This window comes from Ranitomeya imitator, chromosome 3 (genome assembly GCF_032444005.1).
Source record: "Ranitomeya imitator isolate aRanImi1 chromosome 3, aRanImi1.pri, whole genome shotgun sequence".
Lineage (NCBI taxonomy): Eukaryota > Metazoa > Chordata > Amphibia > Anura > Dendrobatidae > Ranitomeya > Ranitomeya imitator.
The window spans coordinates 520992341-521015226 of NC_091284.1; positions in this window are offsets into that span (position 1 = coordinate 520992341).

Sequence of the window (22886 nt, forward strand, 5' to 3'; positions counted from 1 at the left end):
TTTTCACTTTTAGCATGCTTCAATAGTCTCCATGGGAGATTAGAAGTTGCCATAACAGGTGATCAGATCACCTGTATGTAGCAGAATACCTCACTTACTGACCACCGGGTGGAACTCATAGCAATCCTGCAGTCACAACCATAGAGGTCTTCAGGAGTTGTCATGCCAACCCATCGGTGACCCACGATCACGTGACGGGCGGATTTCCGGCACGACTGCCAGAAGTACATGTTAAATGCCGCTGTCATGACAGCGGCATTTCATGGGTTAATAGCCACAGTGAATCCCGATTCCACCCGCGGCTGTTAGAGGCATATGTCAGCTGTTCAAAACAGTTGACATCTGCCGGGAAACATATGGGTTCACCACCGGAGCCCACATCAATGGGAGGGTGTCCGACATCAGCATACTGTTATGCCCAATGTCGGAAAGGGGTTAAGTAAGGGCTCATTCAGAAGTCTATCTTTTTGCATACAAGTTCAATAAGTGTTTTTCATGGATAGAGCTCGTACCTAGTATAGTCTATAGGGCTGTTTACATGTCCTATTTATATTTTTGTGGATCAGAAGACCTGTACAAAATCACAGTCACATGTCTGATATTGATCCGAGTATTGGATGATTATATGCAATGCAAGTCTATTGGTCAATGAAAAAATTGGACAGCACTTGGATGGCATCCAAGTACTGTCCTTTTATCATGGACTGCGATAGGAGAAGGTAGAGAAACATTTCTTTTTCTCTTTTCTCATATGAAAAAAACTGATGCAACTTGGATGACACTTGATGAAAATCTGATTAAACATTGAACAAAACCACTGATGAAACTAGTTGAAACCACTGCTGAAACTTTTTCTTGTACATGTAAAACAGGAAGTCTGAAAGAGCCCTAATCATCCACTCATTAGCAAGACAAGCAGCAACAAGGCCCTTTTCACACTGCATTTTTGCAATATGTTCAGGGATTCTGCCTGAATCTCCATGAAAATGGAATTTAGATCATTCCTTGACAGGGCCATAAAATGCAATAACAAGAATGGAGTTTTTTCTGAAAGTATTGGTCATTTCCGCTCCAATCCATCCTACACTCTGCTGCCCGACTAATCTACCTGTCTCCCCGCTATTCCCCAGCCTCTCCCCTATGTCAAGCCCTTCACTGGCTTCCTATCGCCCAGAGACTCCAGTTCAAAACCCTCACAATGACATACAAAGCCATCCACAACCTTTCTCCTCCATACATCTGTGACATGGTCTCCCGGTACCTACCTACACGCAACCTCCGATCCTCTCAAGACCTCCTTCTCTACTCCCCTCTCATCTCTTCTTCCCACAACCGCATCCAAGACTTCTCCCGTGCTTGCCCCATACTCTGGAACTCTCTACCCCAACATATCAGACTCTCGCCTACCATAGAAACCTTCAAAAAGAACCTGAAGACTCATCTCTTCCGACAAGCCTACAGCCTGCAGTGATCCTGAAGTTACTGAACTGCCGCGCAACCTGCCCTACCCTCTCCTAGAGTTTCATCACCCATCCCCTGCAGACTGTGACCCCTCGCGGGCAGGGTCCTCCCTCCTTATGTACCCGTGTGCCTGTTATCTGCTCATGTTTAATGTATTTGTCTATATTTGCCTCGTATTCACATGTAAAGTGCCATGGAATAAATGGCGCTATAAAAATGTATAATAATAATAATTTCAGATGAACACAGAAACATGGCAGACTATATGCAATGTCAATAGGTAGTTATTTTACCACTTGCTGTAAATGGCGCTAATGGTATGTCCAAACTGAGAGTAATTGACTGTGATTGGATGAACAGTTATGTCTCATGGCTGGCATGGACAAAGGAGTTGTTACCGTGCCATCGGCAGACAGACCTGACTGTTATACACAACTGTGCAGATTCCATACATAGTACCGATCCCAGCACTTCAACCCTCAGATGATACTGTTGTTGGGTTGAACAATTAATAAAATGTTCACTCTCTAGTTGCCTACTCCTGGCCTAATGGATATTAATCAGGTGCGCACTAAAGAAATAAACATATGACACACACAGTCAGATGTAAATTCTCCTTGATCAATCTATGGCTCAGCTCCAAGGGGCTTTATTCAGTCAGGACACAAGTTTATATATCCCCTGTAAGGGGGGCTCGGTTAGCTTTAAAATGGGAGAGATCGTATGCATTCCATTGGTTAGTGGGTTGGGCAATGAGCAAGTCCATGGGCGGATCCATGAGGTCATCAGGGTGGGTTGGTCCATGAGGTCATCAAGGTGGGCGTCACTATGGGTTGGTCCATGAGGTCATCAGGGTGGGCGTTATCTTGGATATCAGCACATGGTCTGCTGATACAGGAAATGGCAGCCATATTTAGGGTCTCACTTTGATCTGAGAAAGCTTAAGTAAGGTTAAACAATACATGTTATGGGTCACTTCTCTCAATCTCTTATGTCTTGAGGTTAATTAAGTATTTGATCTTATGGCTCTCCTCAACACTGTCAATAGTGACAGAGGCATATGAGGAGCTTAACAGAGGTAGATCATTCCCTATATCAGCCCATTGGCACTATTGCACCCCAATTGTAAGTTGCTGACACGTTGCAATGGCAACCGGAAGCCAGTGATAATGACTATGCGTGTGCCATAGGATGATAGAATTTTCCTACCAGGACTAGTAAGTATTGGTAAAAGAAAAATACATAAAATAAAATGCTAAATATATAATAAAACATATAAATTCACATTTTTAATAACAAAAAAAATGTTTATCTGTAAAAAACACCCACAAAAACAACACATGGTTAGTATTGTTGCATTTGTAACGATCAGTACCATAATACTGTATCGTTTTTTATTCTGTACTATAAACGCTATTAAAAATATGAAACATGAAACACAATGACCTAACTGCCATTTCTGTTAATCTTGTTTAAAATCAAAAAGTATGTAGACAAAAATTATACCAATATATACACAGCACATTAAAAAACAAGCCTTCAAACAGTTCTGGAAACAGAAAATGGCCGAAAATGGCATAGAATGTAATACTGAAAGTTGCAATATTTTAGCATGGCTTCAAGTTATGCTAAAAATATAAGACTTTTCCAAAACGTTCTGGCTTACAGTCATAGAGGAGCAGCTTCAGTCACCGCTCCTTACAAAGTGACAGGTGACTGAAACCATGCCCCAGTACTGACTGACAGCCAGTTTAGAACTGATGCACTGCTAAGCTGCCTGTTATTCAGTGCCGAAGTGTGGTAACAGCCGCCGGTCACCACTGAGCAGTGACTGAAACGTTGAAACTATGACTGATAGCCGGAGTCTGCCGGGAGGAATAAAGTTAATTTCCTCCCGGCAGCCATGCTTTCAGTGCTACGGCTGCACGGCTTCAGAATGCTATTAACCTAAAGACTAACCCCATATATTCAGGTTGATAGTGTTTTTTCACACCACAGGTTCTTTTTAAGCATTTACTTTATGGTTTTATGGTGTGTCTATTCAACACCATTACTTTTTAATTCGATATGTGATGGTGTATGTCACTATGTTCTTTTTTCACAAACAGTATTTGAATTTAAGAGAAGAAAAGCAGTGTGAATATGACGTTGAAGGCTCAGGGTCATTATTGGTGACGATGAAGAGAATGCACAAATAAATACAGAGACTGGTGAAAATTAAAAGCGTTTATTCCTCAGAAGAAACAGGTTTATTAGTTAGTCTATAAAACACAATTCTTGACAGCTACAATAAAGGCTAAACTCTTGGTTGTTTTAATAGAAAAACGGAAACACTGGAAGGACAACATGACGACACCAGTCAGCATCTCTGCTAGCATCCTAAGGATGGTGAGCCCAATTAATAATCAGTCAGTATAGTTGTAACCAGCGCAGCAGTAATCACAGATAGTCCTGATTGTCTCCTGCAAAAAAAATAAATTCCTACAATTTACTTTTGCTAACTGTAATTTCTAAGATACAGAATCAAATGACATCAACATTTATAGATGAATGAAATTGACATCAGTATTCAGTGTAGGCGCCCTGCAAACTGTCTTCAACCTGCTGGAATCCCCGGTGTCTCCTCCGGTTAGTGGCCTGGTGCGTAAGTTCTAGAAATCACAAGAAGCGCTGGGAATACCAGCAGGTAGGAGGACATTAGAAGGGCTCCCGTCCAGTGGCTACTGACTACTAACATTCCTGCCGTACCAAGGTTCTACTAATCAATTTTCTCATCTCTATCAATAATGCATTATGGCTAGAGTTGAGCGACCTTGACCTTTTTAGAGTCGAGCCGGGTTTCGCGAAACCCGACTATCTCAAAAGTCGGGTCGAGTGAAATCGGCCGATTATGGCGAAAAGTCGGGATCGACCGAAACACGAAACCCAATGCAAGTCAATGGGGCAGCATAGTCGGCAGTGAGTGGGGGCCAGGAAAACACCTAGAGTGCCCATTTTAATGTCAAAACCATCCATTCTTCTTAATGAAGCTTGTCAAGCGTAATTTACCTTATAATAATTGGAAGGCATTTGAAATTGGGGGTCATTTGGCTAAAGTTGTGTGGGGTAGGGCTGGTTCAAGTAATTAGTGGGCCCAGGAAATCTGGACCACGTCACGGCAGTGGAGCAGGGAGAGGTAAGTATTTCAACTTTGCAAGTGCTGTGATCCTGAGCAAGCAGGGGGGGCCCACTTGTTGGCATTGGCACTGGCACAGGGCCCCTCAAAGTACAGCGGTGTGTTTGCACGGCGGGGGCGCCTCCCACCGGCAGCAACACTTTTGCGTACTATGAGAGGCCCTGTGCCAGTGACATCGCCAACTAGTATTCCTCCCCCCACCTGATGAAGGAACCTGCACTTTCATCTGCACCTTCCTCTTTGTCCCCGTGTAAGGTGGTATGGTATGCGGGAAGAGCAACCTGACTTTCAGCAGGGTCACAATGTTGTTGTGTAGCATGCACGGGGAATGTTGCGTTATGGGTCAATGTACCAGCAGACTCATCTATCACTGGCTGGGCAATGGGCACGATGAAGTGGAAACACAGATATAGGCCCAAAGAATAAAGTGGGCTAAATGCAGTTCAAAATTGGTAACACAGGAATAACCAGGGGGCATTGCAGTGGAGGACAACTGGAATGAGAGGCTGACACAGAGAGTAGGGCCAAATCAGTAAGTAGTCGAAATGCAGTTCAAAATTGGCAACCGTAGTAAACAGGCGGCACAGCTTTGTTCAGTGGAGGAGAACAGCAAGGAGTGGCAGACACCGATAGTAGGCCCCAAACCAACTAGTACGCCAAATGCAGTTGTTCCATTTAACCACAATTTAATGAGAGCCTGAAGATAGAAGCTCAGGAAAGGCAACCTGGGGAACACCTTGGAGTGTAACACACCATCTCTCTCCACCCCATACCCATTTTGTAGGCCTAATGCAGTGTACTTTTCTACAACTACTAAACGAGAGTCGGAAGACCGAAGCAATGGCAAGGAAACCTGGGGAACACCTTGGAGTGTAACACACCATCTCTCTCCACCCCATACCCAATTTGTAGGCCTAATGCAGTGTAGTTTCCAAGAACTACTAAACGAGAGCCGGAAGATCGAAGCTCAGGAAAGGCAACCTGGGGAACACCTTGGAGTGTAACACACCCTCTCTCTACACCCCATACCCAATTTGAAGGCCTAATGCAGCGTAGTTTCCAAGAACTACTAAACGAGAGCCGGAAGATCGAAGCTCAGGAAAGGCAACCTGGGGAACACCTTGGAGTGTAACACACCCTCTCTCTACACCCCATACCCAATTTGAAGGCCTAATGCAGCGTAGTTTCCAACAACTACTAAACGAGAGCCGGAAGATCGAAGCTCAGGAAAGGCAACCTGGGGAACACCTTGGAGTGTAACAAACCCTCTCTCTACACCCCATACCCAATTTGTAGGCCTAATGCAGCGTAGTTTCCGACAACTACTAAACGAGAGCATGAAGATCGAAGCTCAGGAAAGGCAACCTGGGGAACACCTTGGAGTGTAACACACCCTCTCTCTACACCCCATACCCAATTTGAAGGCCTAATGCAGCGTAGTTTCCAACAACTACTAAACGAGAGCCGGAAGATCGAAGCTCAGGAAAGGCAACCTGGGGAACACCTTGGAGTGTAACAAACCCTCTCTCTACACCCCATACCCAATTTGTAGGCCTAATGCAGCGTAGTTTCCGACAACTACTAAACGAGAGCATGAAGATCGAAGCTCAGGAAAGGCAACCTGGGGAACACCTTGGAGTGTAACACACCCTCTCTCTACACCCCATACCCAATTTGAAGGCCTAATGCAGTGTAGTTTCCAAGAACTACTAAACGAGAGCCGGAAGATCGAAGCTCAGGAAAGGCAACCTGGGGAACACCTTGGAGTGGAACACACCATCTCTCTACACCCCATACCCAATTTGAAGGCCTAATGCAGCGTAGTTTCCAACAACTACTAAACGAGAGCCGGAAGATCGAAGCTCAGGAAAGGCAACCTGGGGAACACCTTGGAGTGTAACACAACGTCTCTCTACACCACGGAAGGGCTGATTCTTAGGAAGGAAGGCTGTTGGAAATAAGCATTGCGCGTCCGAGGGTGATTATATTCTTATTAGGTATATACTCACCCTCGGACGCGCCCTGCTTCTTTATTTGGAATGAATGTTTATTTGCAATGTGGTGTTGACTTTCTCTATTATTTTAAGGTATTTTAAGGTATTTTAAGGTAAGGTATATTAAGGTGGCTAGCATGTGTGTATCGCTTGCTCACCGAGCCCCACTCCATACAGCCAACCAATTCCAGCCCTGTGCTGATGAGGGCCTAAAGCCCGAAACACGTGTCCACAGGTAGGAATTGGTTGGCTGTGTAAATTTAGAAACTAATCCGCAGCATTGCACGCTTGGCGGTTCCAAGCGCTGTGGATTAGACTGGGGTGGAAAGAGATGATTTGCATAGCTCCGCCTACTGCAAAGGATTCTGGGTAAACCAGCTATTCTTTGTATTATGCTGCTTGCAAGTACTTTCCGTTTCAGGAAAGCATCCACTATGTATTTCCTTTAAGTAGAGGGCTTTTCGGTCTCTTTCGTCCCGCTACATTTAGCCCAACTTGGGTCTCTCCCTAAGGTGGCTAGCATGTGTGTATCGCTTGCTCACCGAGCCCCACTCCATACAGCCAACCAATTCCAGCCCTGTGCTGATGAGGGCCTAAAGCCCGAAACACGTGTCCACAGGTAGGAATTGGTTGGCTGTGTAAATTTAGAAACTAATCCGCAGCATTGCACGCTTGGCGGTTCCAAGCGCTGTGGATTAGACTGGGGTGGAAAGAGATGATTTGCATAGCTCCGCCTACTGCAAAGGATTCTGGGTAAACCAGCTATTCTTTGTATTATGCTGCTTGCAAGTACTTTCCGTTTCAGGAAAGCATCCACTATGTATTTCCTTTAAGTAGAGGGCTTTTCGGTCTCTTTCGTCCCGCTACATTTAGCCCAACTTGGGTCTCTCCCTAAGGTGGCTAGCATGTGTGTATCGCTTGCTCACCGAGCCCCACTCCATACAGCCAACCAATTCCAGCCCTGTGCTGATGAGGGCCTAAAGCCCGAAACACGTGTCCACAGGTAGGAATTGGTTGGCTGTGTAAATTTAGAAACTAATCCGCAGCATTGCACGCTTGGCGGTTCCAAGCGCTGTGGATTAGACTGGGGTGGAAAGAGATGATTTGCATAGCTCCGCCTACTGCAAAGGATTCTGGGTAAACCAGCTATTCTTTGTATTATGCTGCTTGCAAGTACTTTCCGTTTCAGGAAAGCATCCACTATGTATTTCCTTTAAGTAGAGGGCTTTTCGGTCTCTTTCGTCCCGCTACATTTAGCCCAACTTGGGTCTCTCCCTAAGGTGGCTAGCATGTGTGTATCGCTTGCTCACCGAGCCCCACTCCATACAGCCAACCAATTCCAGCCCTGTGCTGATGAGGGCCTAAAGCCCGAAACACGTGTCCACAGGTAGGAATTGGTTGGCTGTGTAAATTTAGAAACTAATCCGCAGCATTGCACGCTTGGCGGTTCCAAGCGCTGTGGATTAGACTGGGGTGGAAAGAGATGATTTGCATAGCTCCGCCTACTGCAAAGGATTCTGGGTAAACCAGCTATTCTTTGTATTATGCTGCTTGCAAGTACTTTCCGTTTCAGGAAAGCATCCACTATGTATTTCCTTTAAGTAGAGGGCTTTTCGGTCTCTTTCGTCCCGCTACATTTAGCCCAACTTGGGTCTCTCCCTAAGGTGGCTAGCATGTGTGTATCTATTATTTTGGTAATTAATGATTTTATTATTTTCATTGTTTTGCATCTTCTCGGCAATAATATAAAGAAGACGCGACAGGACAACACTCGGTGGATGCCATATCTGTGTTTTCAATTTAAAAAACCTTTCAGTTAAATACTTGCAGGATAAAGTAATTGTAGCTGGTGGCCATTTTTAGTACTGTACCAGATTTTAGTTGTGTGTTTGTTTTTAATGTTAAAATGTCTGCATTTGATATCTCACCAGTATTTTCTTTTTTATAAGCAAAATACTTTTTTTTTTATTTTATGATGTTGGTTCAAGGGGTACACGGGCAGCAGTAGACAGGTCAGTGTAGGCCTAGTGGAAGGAGGGACCGCAGACAGGCTTCGAAGCCCTAACATAATAAATTGGGCTGCCTGTAGGCAGTTTAAAATTGGTTCCAGGGGAACACGGGCAGCAGTAGACAGGTCAGTGGAGGCCTAGTGGAAGGAGGGACCGCAGACAGGCTTCGAAGCCCTAACATAATAAATTGGGCTGCCTGTAGGCAATTTAAAATTGGTTCCAGGGGAACACGGGCAGCAGTAGACAGGTAAGTGGAGGCCTAGTGGAAGGAGGGACCGCAGACAGGCTTCGAAGGCCTAACATAATAAAATGGCTGGCTGTAGGCAATTTAAAATTGGTTCCAGGGGAACACGGGCAGCAGTAGACAGGTCAGTGGAGGCCTAGTGGAAGGAGGGACCGCAGACAGGCTTCGAAGGCCTAACATAATAAAATGGGCTGGCTGTAGGCAATTTAAAATTGGTTCCAGGGGAACACGGGCAGCAGTAGACAGGTCAGTGGAGGCCTAGTGGAAGGAGGGACCGCAGACAGGCTTCGAAGGCCTAACATAATAAAATGGGCTGGCTGTAGGCAATTTAAAATTGGTTCCAGGGGAACACGGGCAGCAGTAGACAGGTAAGTGGAGGCCTAGTGGAAGGAGGGACCGCAGACAGGCTTCGAAGGCCTAACATAATAAATTGGGCTGCCTGTAGGCAATTTAAAATTGGTTCCAGGGGAACACGGGCAGCAGTAGACAGGTAAGTGGAGGCCTAGTGGAAGGAGGGACCGCAGACAGGCTTCGAAGGCCTAACGTAATAAAATGGGCTGGCTGTAGGCAATTTACAATTGGTTCCATGGGAACACAGGCAGCAGTAGACAGGTCAGTGGAGGCCTAGTGGAAGGAGTGACGGCAGACAGGCATCAAAGGCCTAACATCATAACATTGGGCTGTTGGCAATTTAAAATTGGTTCCAGGGGTACACGGGCAACAGTGGTCTGGTCAGTGGAAGTCTAGTGGAAGGAGTGACGGCAGACAGGCATCAAAGGCCTAACATAATAACATTTGGCTGTTGGCAATTTAAAATTGGTTCCAGGGGTACACGGGCAACAGTGGTCTGGTCAGTGGAAGTCTAGTGGAAGGAGTGACGGCAGACAGGCTAAGAAGGCCTAACATAACAAAATTGGGCTGGCTGTAGGCAAGTTTAAATTGGTTCCAGGGGAACACGGCCAGCAGTGGCCTGGTCAGTGTAGTAGTTGTAGAAAGAACGGACCGCAGACAGGCTTCGAAGGCCTAACATAACAAAAATGTCAAAACAATGGTATTGTCAGTGCCAGGCATTGAAGGATGTCAGCGCATAGACTAAACATTGGTGAAGCTGTGAGAGATAATTTTGCTAGTGGTAGAGCACTGTTTGAGCTGGGGGGGGGAACTGTCTTGTGGCCGGCGGTACAGGCCCAGGGCCCCTCATATTACAATGGTGTGTCTGACGTTGGGTGCGCACCACCACCGCCAGAGACACTTTATTGTACTATGAGGGACCCAGTGGCAGTGCCGTCGACCAAAAGCGGGCACACCCACCTCTTCAGACAAACAGCACTCTCACGGGTGCTGGCGCAAAGTGGCGATACCACGGCCCCGTGTGGGGAGTTTGGCCATTTTGTTAGGAGTAAACATGTCGTATGCTGGACAATCAGGTGCAGAAAATTACGAGATTGGAAAAGTCATTCAGAAGAGTCCACAGGCAAGACCTTTTCATAGGAAAGTTAGGTGTCAGCCGGGCAAGGTGGGGCAAAAGATTTCGAAATCCAGTTGTGGTTCATTTTAATGAAGGTTAGATCATCTACATTTTGGGTAGCCAGACGAGTCCTTTTTTCAGTTAGTATTGAACCTGCAGCACTGAATACTCTTTCTGATAGGACACTAGCTGCCGGGCAAGCAAGCTCCTGCAATGCATATTCTGCCAATTCTGGCCAGGTGTCTAATTTGGATGCCCAGTAATCAAATGGGAATGACGGTTGAGGGAGAACGTCGATAAGGGATGAAAAATAGTTTGTAACCATACTGGACAAATGTTGTCTCCTGTCACTTTGAATTGATGCTGCAGTACCTGTCCTGTCTGCGGTCATAGCAAAATCTCTCCACAACCTGGTCAGAAAACCCCTCTGGCCAACGCCACTTCTGATTTCTGCCCCTCTAACACCTCTGGTCTGCTGGTCCCTGGAGCTCGTGTGAGAACGATCACGGGCGCTGTGTGCAGGGAATGCCAGAAGCAAACGGTCAACAAGAGTTGATTGTTTGGTTGCTAATATTAGTTCCAAGTTCTCATGTGGCATAATATTTTGCAATTTGCCTTTATAGCGAGGATCAAGGAGGCAGGCCAACCAGTAATCGTCATCGTTCATCATTTTTGTAATGCGTGTGTCCCTTTTGAGGATACGCAAGGCATAATCCGCCATGTGGGCCAAAGTTCCAGTTGTCAAATCTGCGGTTGTGCTTGGTTGAGGGGCAGTTGCAGGCAAATCTACGTCACTTGTGTCCCTCAAAAAACCAGAACCCGCCCTTGCCACGCCACCAATTTCCAATGACCCCGGGAAAGCTTCCTCATTAAAAATATACTCATCCCCATCATCCTCCTCATCCTCCACCTCCTCTTCGCCCGCTACCTCGTCCTGTACACTGCCCTGACCAGACAATGGCTGACTGTCATCAAGGCTTTCCTCTTCCTCTGGTGCAGACGCCTGATCCTTTATGTGCGTCAAACTTTGCATCAGCAGACACATTAGGGGGATGCTCATGCTTATTATGGCGTTGTCTGCACTAACCAGCCGTGTGCATTCCTCAAAACACTGAAGGACTTGACACATGTCTTGAATCTTCGACCACTGCACACCTGACAACTCCATGTCTGCCATCCTACTGCCTGCCCGTGTATGTGTATCCTCCCACAAAAACATAACAGCCCGCCTCTGTTCGCACAGTCTCTGAAGCATGTGCAGTGTTGAGTTCCACCTTGTAACAACGTCTATGATTAGGCGATGCTGGGGAAGGTTCAAAGAACGCTGATAGGTCTGCATACGGCTGGAGTGTACAGGCGAACGGCGGATATGTGCGCAAAGTCCACGCACTTTGAGGAGCAGGTCGGATAACCCCGGATAACTTTTCAGGAAGCACTGCACCACCAGGTTTAAGGTGTGAGCCAGGCAAGGAATGTGTTTCAGTTGGGAAAGGGAGATGGCAGCCATGAAATTCCTTCCGTTATCACTCACTACCTTGCCTGCCTCAAGATCTACAGTGCCCAGCCACGACTGCGTTTCTTGCTGCAAGAACTCGGACAGAACTTCCGCGGTGTGTCTGTTGTCGCCCAAACACTTCATAGCCAATACAGCCTGCTGACGTTTGCCAGTAGCTGCCCCATAATGGGAGACCTGGTGTGCAACAGTGGCAGCTGCGGATGGAGTGGTTGTGCGACTGCGGTCTGTGGACGAGCTCTCGCTTCTGCAGGAGGACGAGGAGGAGGAGGAGGAGGGGGTGCGAACAGCTACAGCCAACTGTTCCCTAGACCGTGGGCTAGGCAGAACTGTCCCAAACTTGCTGTCCCCTGTGGACCCTGAATCCACCACATTTACCCAGTGTGCCGTGATGGACACGTAACGTCCCTGGCCATGCCTACTGGTCCATGCATCTGTTGTCAGGTGCACCTTTGTGCTCACAGATTGCCTGAGTGCATGGACGATGCGCTCTTTAACATGCTGGTGGAGGGCTGGGATGGCTTTTCTGGAAAAAAAAGTGTCGACTGGGTAGCTCGTAGCGTGGTACAGCGTAGTCCATCAGGTCTTTGAAAGCTTCGCTTTCAACTAACCGGTAGGGCATCATCTCTAACGAGATTAGTCTAGCTATGTGGGCGTTCAAACCCTGTGTACGCGGATGCGAGGCTAAGTACTTCCTTTTTCTAACCATAGTCTCATGTAGGGTGAGCTGGACTGGAGAGCTGGAGATCGTGGAACTAGCGGGGGTGCCGGTGGACATGGCAGACTGAGAGACGGTGGGAGATGGTATTGTTGCCGCCGGTGCCCTAGATGCAGTGTTTCCTACTACGAAACTGGAGATTCCCTGACCCTGACTGCTTTGGCCTGGCAAGGAAACCTGCACAGATACTGCAGGTGGTGCAGAAAATGGTGGCCCTACACTGCCGGAAGGGATGTTGCGTTGATGAGTAGCTTCATTGGCCGAGGGTGCTACAACCTTAAGGGACGTTTGGTAGTTAGTCCAAGCTTGCAAATGCATGGTGGTTAAATGTCTATGCATGCAACTTGTATTGAGACTTTTCAGATTCTGCCCTCTGCTTAAGGTAGTTGAACATTTTTGACAGATTACTTTGTGCTGATCAATTGGATGTTGTTTAAAAAAATGCCAGACTGCACTCTTTCTAGCATCGGATACCTTTTCAGGCATTGCAGACTGAGCTTTAACCGGATGGCCACGCTGTCCTCCAACAGGTTTTGACTTTGCCACGCGTTTTGGCCAAGATACGGGCCCGGCAGATGGAACCTGTTGCGATGTTGATGCCTGCTGCGGCCCCTCCTCCTCCGCTTCAGAACTGCTGCCGCCTGCACCCTGTTCCCCCAATGGCTGCCAATCGGGGTCAAGAACTGGGTCATCTATTACCTCTTCTTGTAGCTCGTGTGCAACTTCGTCTGTGTCACCGTGTCGGTCGGTGGTATAGCGTTCGTGATGGGGCAACATAGTCTCATCAGGGTCTGATTCTTGATCAGCACCCTGCGAGGGCAATGTTGTGGTCTGAGTCAAAGGACCAGCATAGTAGTCTGGCTGTGGCTGTGCATCAGTGCACTCCATGTCAGATTCAACTTGTAATGGGCATGGACTGTTAACTGCTTCACTTTCTAAGCCAGGGACGGTATGTGTAAAGAGCTCCATGGAGTAACCCGTTGTGTCGCCTGCTGCATTCTTCTCTGTTGTTGTTTTTGCTGAAGAGGACAAGGAAGCGACTTGTCCCTGACCGTGAACATCCACTAACGACGCGCTGCTTTTACTTTTACCAGTTTCACGAGAGGAGGCAAAAGAGCTAGAGGCTGAGTCAGCAAGATAAGCCAAAACTTGCTCTTGCTGCTCCGGCTTTAAAAGCGGTTTTCCTACTCCCAGAAAAGGGAGCGTTCGAGGCCTTGTGTAGCCAGACGACGAACCTGGCTCCACAGCTCCAGACTTAGGTGCAATATTTTTTTTCCCACGACCACCTGATGCTCCACCACTACCACTACCCTCATTACCAGCTGACAATGAACGCCCCCGGCCACGACCTCTTCCACCAGACTTCCTCATTGTTTTAAAAACGTTACCAAACGAACGGTATTTGTTGCTGTCACACAACTTACACGGTGAGCTATAACTTCAGTATGATTTAGCTACCCCTTTACAGGTGGGTGAGACCACAACGAAAATCAGCCACAATGTTACACACTCTGTTGTTGTTGGCAACAAATGAGATGGCACACACGCAGGACTGTCACTGAAGCGCAAATGTAAATATTTATCGCCCACTGATTTGTGTTTGTTTTTTTTAAAAGGGAGACTTCAGAAAAAAAAAAAATTAAAAAAAAATTATTTTTTACAGAAGAATTTATAAAACAAATAAAATGAAATGATTGTTTCAGGGAGAATTTAGGAAAAAAAAAAAAAAAAGGCTTTGTAGGGCCCACTGAGTGAGAGAGGACGCACACAGGAGTCAGGAGTGGCACACAAGCCCAGAGGCCAATATTAATCTCCCACCGATTGATTTAGTTATTTTTTTTGGTAGATTTTGGAACCCAAATCAAGCAAAAAAATTAATAGGCTTTCTATGGCCCACTATTTGTGAGAGAGATGGCACGCTCAGGACTGGCACACAAGCCCAGAGGCCAATATTAATCTCCCATTTTTTTTTTTTTCCAGGGAAAATTTATAAACCCAATAAAAAAAATTATAATAAATAGGCTTTCTATGGCCCACTATCTGAGAGAGAGAGATGGCACGCTTAGGACTGGCACACAAGCCCAAAGGCCAATATTAATCTCCCACTGATTGATTGATTGATTTTTTCAGGTAGAATTATGAACCCAAATCAACCAAAAAAATAAATAGGCTTTCTATGGCCCACTATTTGTGAGAGAGATGGCACGCTCAGGACTGGCACACAAGCCCAGAGGCCAATATTAATCTCCCACTTTTTTTTTTTTTCCAGGGAAAATTTATAAACCCAATAAAATAATAAAAAAATAGGCTTTCTATGGCCCACTATCTGAGAGAGAGAGAGATGGCACGCTTAGGACTGGCACACAAGCCCAAAGGCCAATATTAATCTCCCACTGATTGATTTAGTTATTTTTTTTGGTAGATTTTGGAACCCAAATCAAGCAAAAAAATTAATAGGCTTTCTATGGCCCACAATTGGGGAGAGAGAGAGAGATGGCACACCCAGGAGTCAAGACTGGCACACAAGCAGAAGGGGCAATATGAATCTCCCACAGATTTTTTTTTTTTTTTTTTTTTTTCAGGGAGACTTGAGAGAAAAAAAAATACAAAAAAAATGATTTTTTTCAGGAATAATTTAGAAACCAAAGAAAATAAAATGATTGTTTCAGGGAGAATTTAGAAAACAAATAAAACAAAAAATAGGCTTTCTAGGGCCCAATGAGTGACAGATGACGCACACAGGAGTCAGGAGTGGCACACAAGCCCAGAGGCCAATATTAATCTCCCACTGATTGATTTAGTTATTTTTTTTGGTAGATTTTGGAACCCAAATCAAGCAAAAAAATTAATAGGCTTTCTATGGCCCACAATTGAGGAGAGAGAGAGAGATGGCACACCCAGGAGTCAAGACTGGCACACAAGCAGAAGGGGCAATATGAATCTCCCACAGATTTTTTTTTTTTTTTTTTCAGGGAGACTTTAGAGAAAAAAAAATACAAAAAAAATGATTTTTTTCAGGAATAATTTAGAAACCAAAGAAAATAAAATGATTTTTTCAGGGAGAATTTAGAAAACAAATAAAACAAAAAATAGGCTTTCTAGGGCCCACTGAGTGACAGATGACACACACAGGAGTCAGGAGTGGCAGACAAGCCCAGAGGCCAATATTAATCTCCCACTGATTGATTTAGTGATTATTTTTGGTAGATTTTGGAACCCAAATCAAGCAAAAAAATTTATAGGCTTTCTATGGCCCACAATTGGGGAGAGAGAGAGAGATGGCACACCCAGGAGTCAAGACTGGCACACAAGCAGAAGGGGCAATATGAATCTCCCACAGATTTTTTTTTTTTTTTTTTTTCAGGGAGACTTTAGAGAAAAAAAAATACAAAAAAAAATGATTTTTTTCAGGAATAATTTAGAAACCAAAGAAAATAAAATGATTGTTTCAGGGAGAATTTAGAAAACAAATAAAACAAAAAATAGGCTTTCTAGGGCCCACTGAGTGACAGATGACGCACACAGGAGTCAGGAGTGGCACACAAGCCCAGAGGCCAATATTTATCTCCCACTTTTTTTTTTTTTCCAGGGAAAATTTATAAACCCAATAAAATAATAAAAAAATAGGCTTTCTATGGCCCACTATCTGAGAGAGAGAGAGATGGCACGCTTAGGACTGGCACACAAGCCCAAAGGCCAATATTAATCTCCCACTGATTGATTTATTGATTTTTTCAGGTAGAATTTAGAACCCAAATCAAGCAAAAAAATTAATAGGCTTTCTATGGCCCACTGAGTGAGAGATGGCACACACAGGAGTAAGGAGTGGCACACAAGCCCTGAGGCCAATATTTTTCTCCCACTGATTGATGTTGTGATTTTTTTTGGTAGATTTTGGAACCCAAATCAAGCAAAAAAATAAATAGGCTTTCTATGGCCCACTGAGTGAGAGATGACACAGACAGAGATGGCACTCTAGCAGAAATGTCAATCTTAATCTCCCACAAAAAAAAAAAGGAACTGTCCTTCAATTACTATCTCCCTGCAGTAATCTCAGCCAGGTATGGCAGGCAGCAATAAGGAGTGGACTGATGCACAAATTAAATAAAAAGTGTGGACAAACAAACAAGATAGCTGTGCAGAAAGGAAGGAACAAGAGGATTTGTGCTTTGAAAAAAGCAGTTGGTTTGCACAGCGGCGTACACACAGCAATGCAGCTATCAGGGAGCCTTCTAGGGCAGCCCAATGAGCTACAGCGCTGAGGAAAAAAAAAAAAAAGGAGCTTCCACTCTCCCTGCACACCGAAGGTGGTGTTGGGCAGTGGAAATCGCTACAGCACAAGTGGTTTTGTGGTTAATGGACCCTGCCTAACGCTATCCCTGCTTCTGACGAAGCGGCAGCAACCTCTCCCTAAGCTCAGATCAGCAGCAGTAACATGGCGGTCGGCGGGAACTCCCCTTTATAGCCCCTGTGACGCCGCAGACAGCAAGCCAATCACTGCAATACCCTTCTCTAAGATGGTGGGGACCAGGACCTATGTCATCACGCTGCCCACACTCTGCGTTTACCTTCATTGGCTGAGAAATGGCGCTTTTCGCGTCATTGAAACGCGACTTTGGCGCGAAAGTCGCGTACCGCATGGCCGACCACGCACAGGGGTCGGATCGGGTTACATGAAACTCGACTTCGCCAAAAGTCGGCGACTTTTGAAAATGTTCGACCCGTTTCACTCAACCCTAATTATGGCATTCCATGGAAATATAGATTAAATTGCATCATAGATAGCACAAAACCTCAAATAACATTTGCCCCAGAGAAACATTAGCCCCTATTTTTTACTTAGAAAGAAGAAACATAAGCCAGCTCACCCGTGATGCATAAACCAAGCTTCAGGAGCACGGACCCGCTGTGTCCAAAAGTCCAAAAAAAAAAGAATGTCCAGCTTCACCGAATTCGTAAAAAAGAGTTTTCTTTATTCACAAACTTAAACATGGAGGATACAGACTTCAGCACGAACCATATGGGTAAGAATCTCAACGCGTTTCTGGAGACTAAGCTCCCTTAATCATGTCAGCTGGACATTCTCTTCCTTTTGTTTCCCTATTTTTTACTACAAGGTCTCTGAGGATGGTAAGAGAGACAAATATCTTTAAGAAATTATAAGGATGATGTCTTACAGGAAGATATACTGTCACGATATTGTGGGTTCCCATTAAAACTCCTCTTAAAAATGTATTATGTGTAGGCGCTGTTGAAAGTTCATAGAAAATAAAGCTCGAGGCACAAACAGTTATGGCACACATTTCCATGTATTTGACAGCATTTTGTGAGGTATGCTCTTTGATGTGGATAGTGGTAAGTGAAATGAAATGAAGTAGGAAAGCTCTGCAGCGTCTTCTTGGTTGGGGGTAAATAACAGATGGTGCTTTTATTAGTAACACAATCATGTGCAAGTAGAGCAAAAGGCTTGAGCATCATTATATGCTATTAGCACCTGTAGCAGCAAGCTCTACCTCCTCTCATGCTCATAACGTTGGGTCATTAGATAATTACATTTTCATGGCTATGTTCCATAGTTTATGCAATACTTTCATTGACGGCAAAGGGGATTATTAAGAACTTTTAGTCTTTTGGTTTAGGGGGTCTAAAAATTAACCGGCAAGTAGTTTCTAAGGCTGCGTGTCCAGTTTCAGGATGGCCGGCGATATCGCCGGAGCGGCTTAGCCGCTCTGCGGTAAGCCCCGCCCCCTTTCTGGGACGCGATGATGCCGGATGTGTTCACAGCACACATCCGGCATCATCGCTCCCCACCATAGGGCCCTGTGCTATATCTTGCGGCGACGCAGCGTCACCGCAAGATATACGGACATGCTGCGATCTGAAAAGACGCGCAGCATGTCCGGAGTCGCAGGGCCGCCGCGTGCGTGTTACCACGCATAGTGGAGACGGGATTTCATTAAATCTCCTCCACTATGCTGTAACATCTGGACGCTGCGTGTCTGACGCTGCGGCTCTATGCAGCGTCAGACACGCAGCGTTTCCTGCACGTGGACACATACCCTAACAAACTGCCTGCTTGTTCTCCACAGGGACAAAGTCTGCTGGCAACATAGCCTCCTCTTCTGGTCTGCACTGACAAGATGTCACTGCAGGTGTCATGCTGATTGACAGTCATCTCCCTGAAGTTAGGCAGCGGGGATCCGGCTCTCAATCAGCATGACATCGGCAGTAACGCCCTGTCAACAGAGCAGCCTGGAATAGAAGACGCTGCTCTGTCTAGTTGACATAAGCAGAAGCAGGGGAATCACGGACAGATCGGTGACAGGTCGAGAAGGTAGGTGATTAGGAACTATCTGCTTGTTAGTTCTCAGCCAGATACATGTAAATAATAAAAGTCGAGGATAACCCCTTTAATTGTGTTGCACATGCAAAGACACATTATTTTTAAGGAACTTTAAAGTTCTCAGTGCCTTCTAATCAGAATTAAATATGTCATTCTTAGCACTTCTCAGAGAAGAATTTTCCTTCAGTGACTTGTCATACTGTCTAAGTAGATACAATGTAAAATATGACACATCAAAGTCCCTGCTTTAGGAAACATATAAAGCCAAGTGTGATGGGTGTCTGAAAAGTCTGCTGATGCATTTAGTGATGTTCCTCAATGGGTTTGTTTTGCACAGTAAATTAGAGCGTAGACACAGATTTCACATGCCATAGCGACCATAAATCCAAATCTCAGATTGCTTGCTGCTCTAATAAATTCTAACTTCCAAAACTTTTTTCTAGTTACGGTGCTGTAGAAACGCTATAATAAATGTTTATCCGTAGTAAAGGATGTAATATCCAGCCCAGCAGTTATAACTAAATATTTCTATGGCAAAGATATACTTACGAAATATCCTGAAAGGATTTTATGTAGATATTGACTAAAAATGAAATTAAACAATGAGCTTAACCAAGCCTATATTTTTTTTTGCTGGACTTTACTGCTTCCATTCAGTCATCCGGTACAATGCATCCTTGGGAAATTAAAGTAATACAGCCATTGGATATAGCAAATAGTATGGATCGTTTGGTCTGTCAATTCTCCATTACATTGGAAATACAGATTCTAAAGAGGCACTTTTTTTTAGTAAATGTTGAGTATGGAGGACACTGCATCCACCTTGATTCTAAATAGATAACAATTTTAGATCATTTTTTATTTTACAAAAAAATAAAATAAAAAAAAAACAGAAAGAAAACATAACCAGAACACTCTGAGCCATGTTAATTATTTCATTTTTCAGATTTCTGCTGTTAAACTTACAATCATGGCATGGTGTGTTGACAGGTATTTGTAACTACTGTGTGTGCCGCATGAAACCAAAGAAAACAAGGAAAACTTAAAAAATGAGAGCACAAGCTTGTCTTAGAGAAGATTACTCCAGATTCAATTTCCTGTGGAGAGAACAGGGCTTATGTCCTTAATAAAATTTTACTTGTAATTTCCTTCTCCTCAACCAGTGTTCAGTGAAGCTTCAATGTCCAAACATCAGGATCAGAGGTTACCTACAGGCAGAGACCCTCATATATCTTTATGACATTGTGTTTTATTTGCTATGACTATATACACCACTATAGACAGTTTATACCTGCAGCTCTGTGGCCTGTTTCCAGGATGCTGATATCCTTCATTCCGAAAAAGATGAACAGTAAACACACATGTAACCTAACACATGAGCATCTGTTGTTGTAAAGCTACGTAGCTACTCAGCTAATGTAATTTAACCCTCTAACATGGACCCGTCAGCAGGTTTTTAGAAAATGTCTTATTGTTTCTCTGTGAAATGCCTTGGGCAATATATTATATAGCTAGAGATGAACATTCGTCTTCCTTAATCTACTTACCAGAGAAAGAAAAGAGATTTTATTCCATGTATTTTTATGTTTTACCAGTCGACCTACAGAAGACACAGGCTAGGAACATGGAACGGTGATGAACTCTTCAACTGCAATGTTCTTGGCCTCCAGAAAGTTTTTGCTACACTCTCTTGTAGCATGACCTGAAAGACTAAGGACTCACTTGTGATGAAGAGGTTACAGGAGTATACTATTACGGTTTGATACTTATATACTATATAAGGCAGAAGAGAAGCAGGACTGAGGCAGAAAAGAGCCAGATAGCAGGTCTTCTATAGCTGTCACTTTCGCATGCAAATTAAAGTAAATAAATATTTGTTTTAGACTATAGTCCAGACCATGGCAAGATAACGTCACCATCGATTTTCAATGACAATCTTACACAATCCAGTCATCAGTCCTTTCTACAGCTGCCGAGGGGTTAATTACGTATCTACATTCATATAGCCTCATTGCATAAGGTAGATGACGAGTGTTGCTAAAGTCCTGCTTATATGGAACTATTTTTGAAACTACTGACAATTGCTCAAAGATCATATTGACACTTCCATCCTTATAATCCTAGCAGTTGAGAATTATTACCTGCCAGGTAACTATAACGTAAGTTGCCTAGTAATGCCTCACAATTTAACTACGAAAAGTATGTTAATATCTATCTGCATGTCAACATGTATGTGATTTCTCCCAGTATAATCGCCAACCGTCCACCGCCAATGTGGTGTGAATCGAGGCTGCCTTAGGATAACTTGCCTATCTAAATTTCAGCTTGAGTTTAGGGGCCCCCAGGAAACTGACATGAAAATGGGCCAACGAACAATTGTCCATTAGTCGGTTTGATGCATCACCAATGGCTCAAAGTAGATCACAGATGACATTGGCTAATACACTCCCTGACAGAAGATATGTCGCTTATCCATGTTATGTAAATAAAAACTTATAACCTGATGTTAAATTCATCCATTGGTTGTATAAATTATTCTTTTGAAAGCTGAAACCCTCTGAAATGTGGTTTAGGTTAAGAAAATAAATTGGCATCAATGCAGAAATATTGATCAGTTAATGGACACAGAATGGTCAGGTTTTGGCAAGACAAAAGTTTTGTCGCCCACAGAAAGTAATTGGATATTCAAACAAATAATTAACTTAAAATACAAATATATGTTGCATAACATTGGTGAATGAAGTTGTGGTGCTATTAGAGTCATATTTAATCTTTTGTGTGACTTCCATGAGCTTGAAGGACTGCATCCATGCGGTTCAACAATGATACATATAATTTATTAATGAAGTCATCAGGAATAGCAAAGGTCTTACATGCCTCCCAGAGTTTATCTAGATTCTTTGGTCTTGTCTTCCAAGCTTTCGCTTTCATCCTACCCCAAACATGCTCAATGATGTTTATGTCTGGTGTCTGGGCTGGCCAGTCCTTGAGCACCTTGATCTTTTTTGCCTGGAGTAACTTTGTTGTAGAGATGGATGTATGAGATGGAGCACCATCCCGCTGCAGAATTTGACCCCTTTTATGATTTGGAATATAAGAGGTAGCTAATACTTCTTGATATTTTAGGCTATTGATATTGCCTTCCACCTTGCAAATGTTTCACACACCCCCATGCTGAATGTAACCCCAGACCATGATCCTTCCACCATCAAATTTAACTGTTTTCTGGGTGTATTTTGGATCCATACGGGCTCTAGTAGGTCTCCTGCAGTATTTGCGGCTGTTGCGGTGTAATTCTACTGAAGATTCATCAGAGAAATCCACCTTCTGCCACTTTTCCAGCGTCCATCTGTTTAGCAGGCTGTGGGACTTTGCAAATACCACACGTTTTTTTATTTGCCTTTTGTTTAGTGCTGGCTTCTGGGCACTGATTCGACCATGGAGGCCATTTCGAGACAGAAACTGTTCTAGTTGACACAGGGACTTGAGGTGACCAGGCCTGTTGGAGCACTGCTGCAGTGGAAGAGGGGCTTTCTTTGGATTTTCTAACCAATAAACGTTCCTCCTGAGCAGTTGTCTTGTGGGGTCTGCCAGACCTGGGCTTGTCAAACACATCTCCAGTCTCTTCAAATCTTTTTTTAATTCTTTGTACTTGATGCTGAGACACATTAAAGGTGCCAGCCACCTCTGCAATAGATCTGGTCTTCAGCCTCTTGATAATCCAGGCTTTGGTCACAGGGTGGACATTTGGCATGTTGTCAGAGCTCATGTTGCAGTTCAAGTGAAGGTCTGGGGTTCTGGGTTTCTTTTTATATGCATACACTAATTAACCGATCATTTACTGAGCACAGGTGAGGATGTCAACCAGGATTTGGTGCATTATATGACCAGGCGACAAAACTTTTGTCTTGCCAAAATCTGACCATTCTGTGTCCATTAACTGATCAATATTTCTGCATTG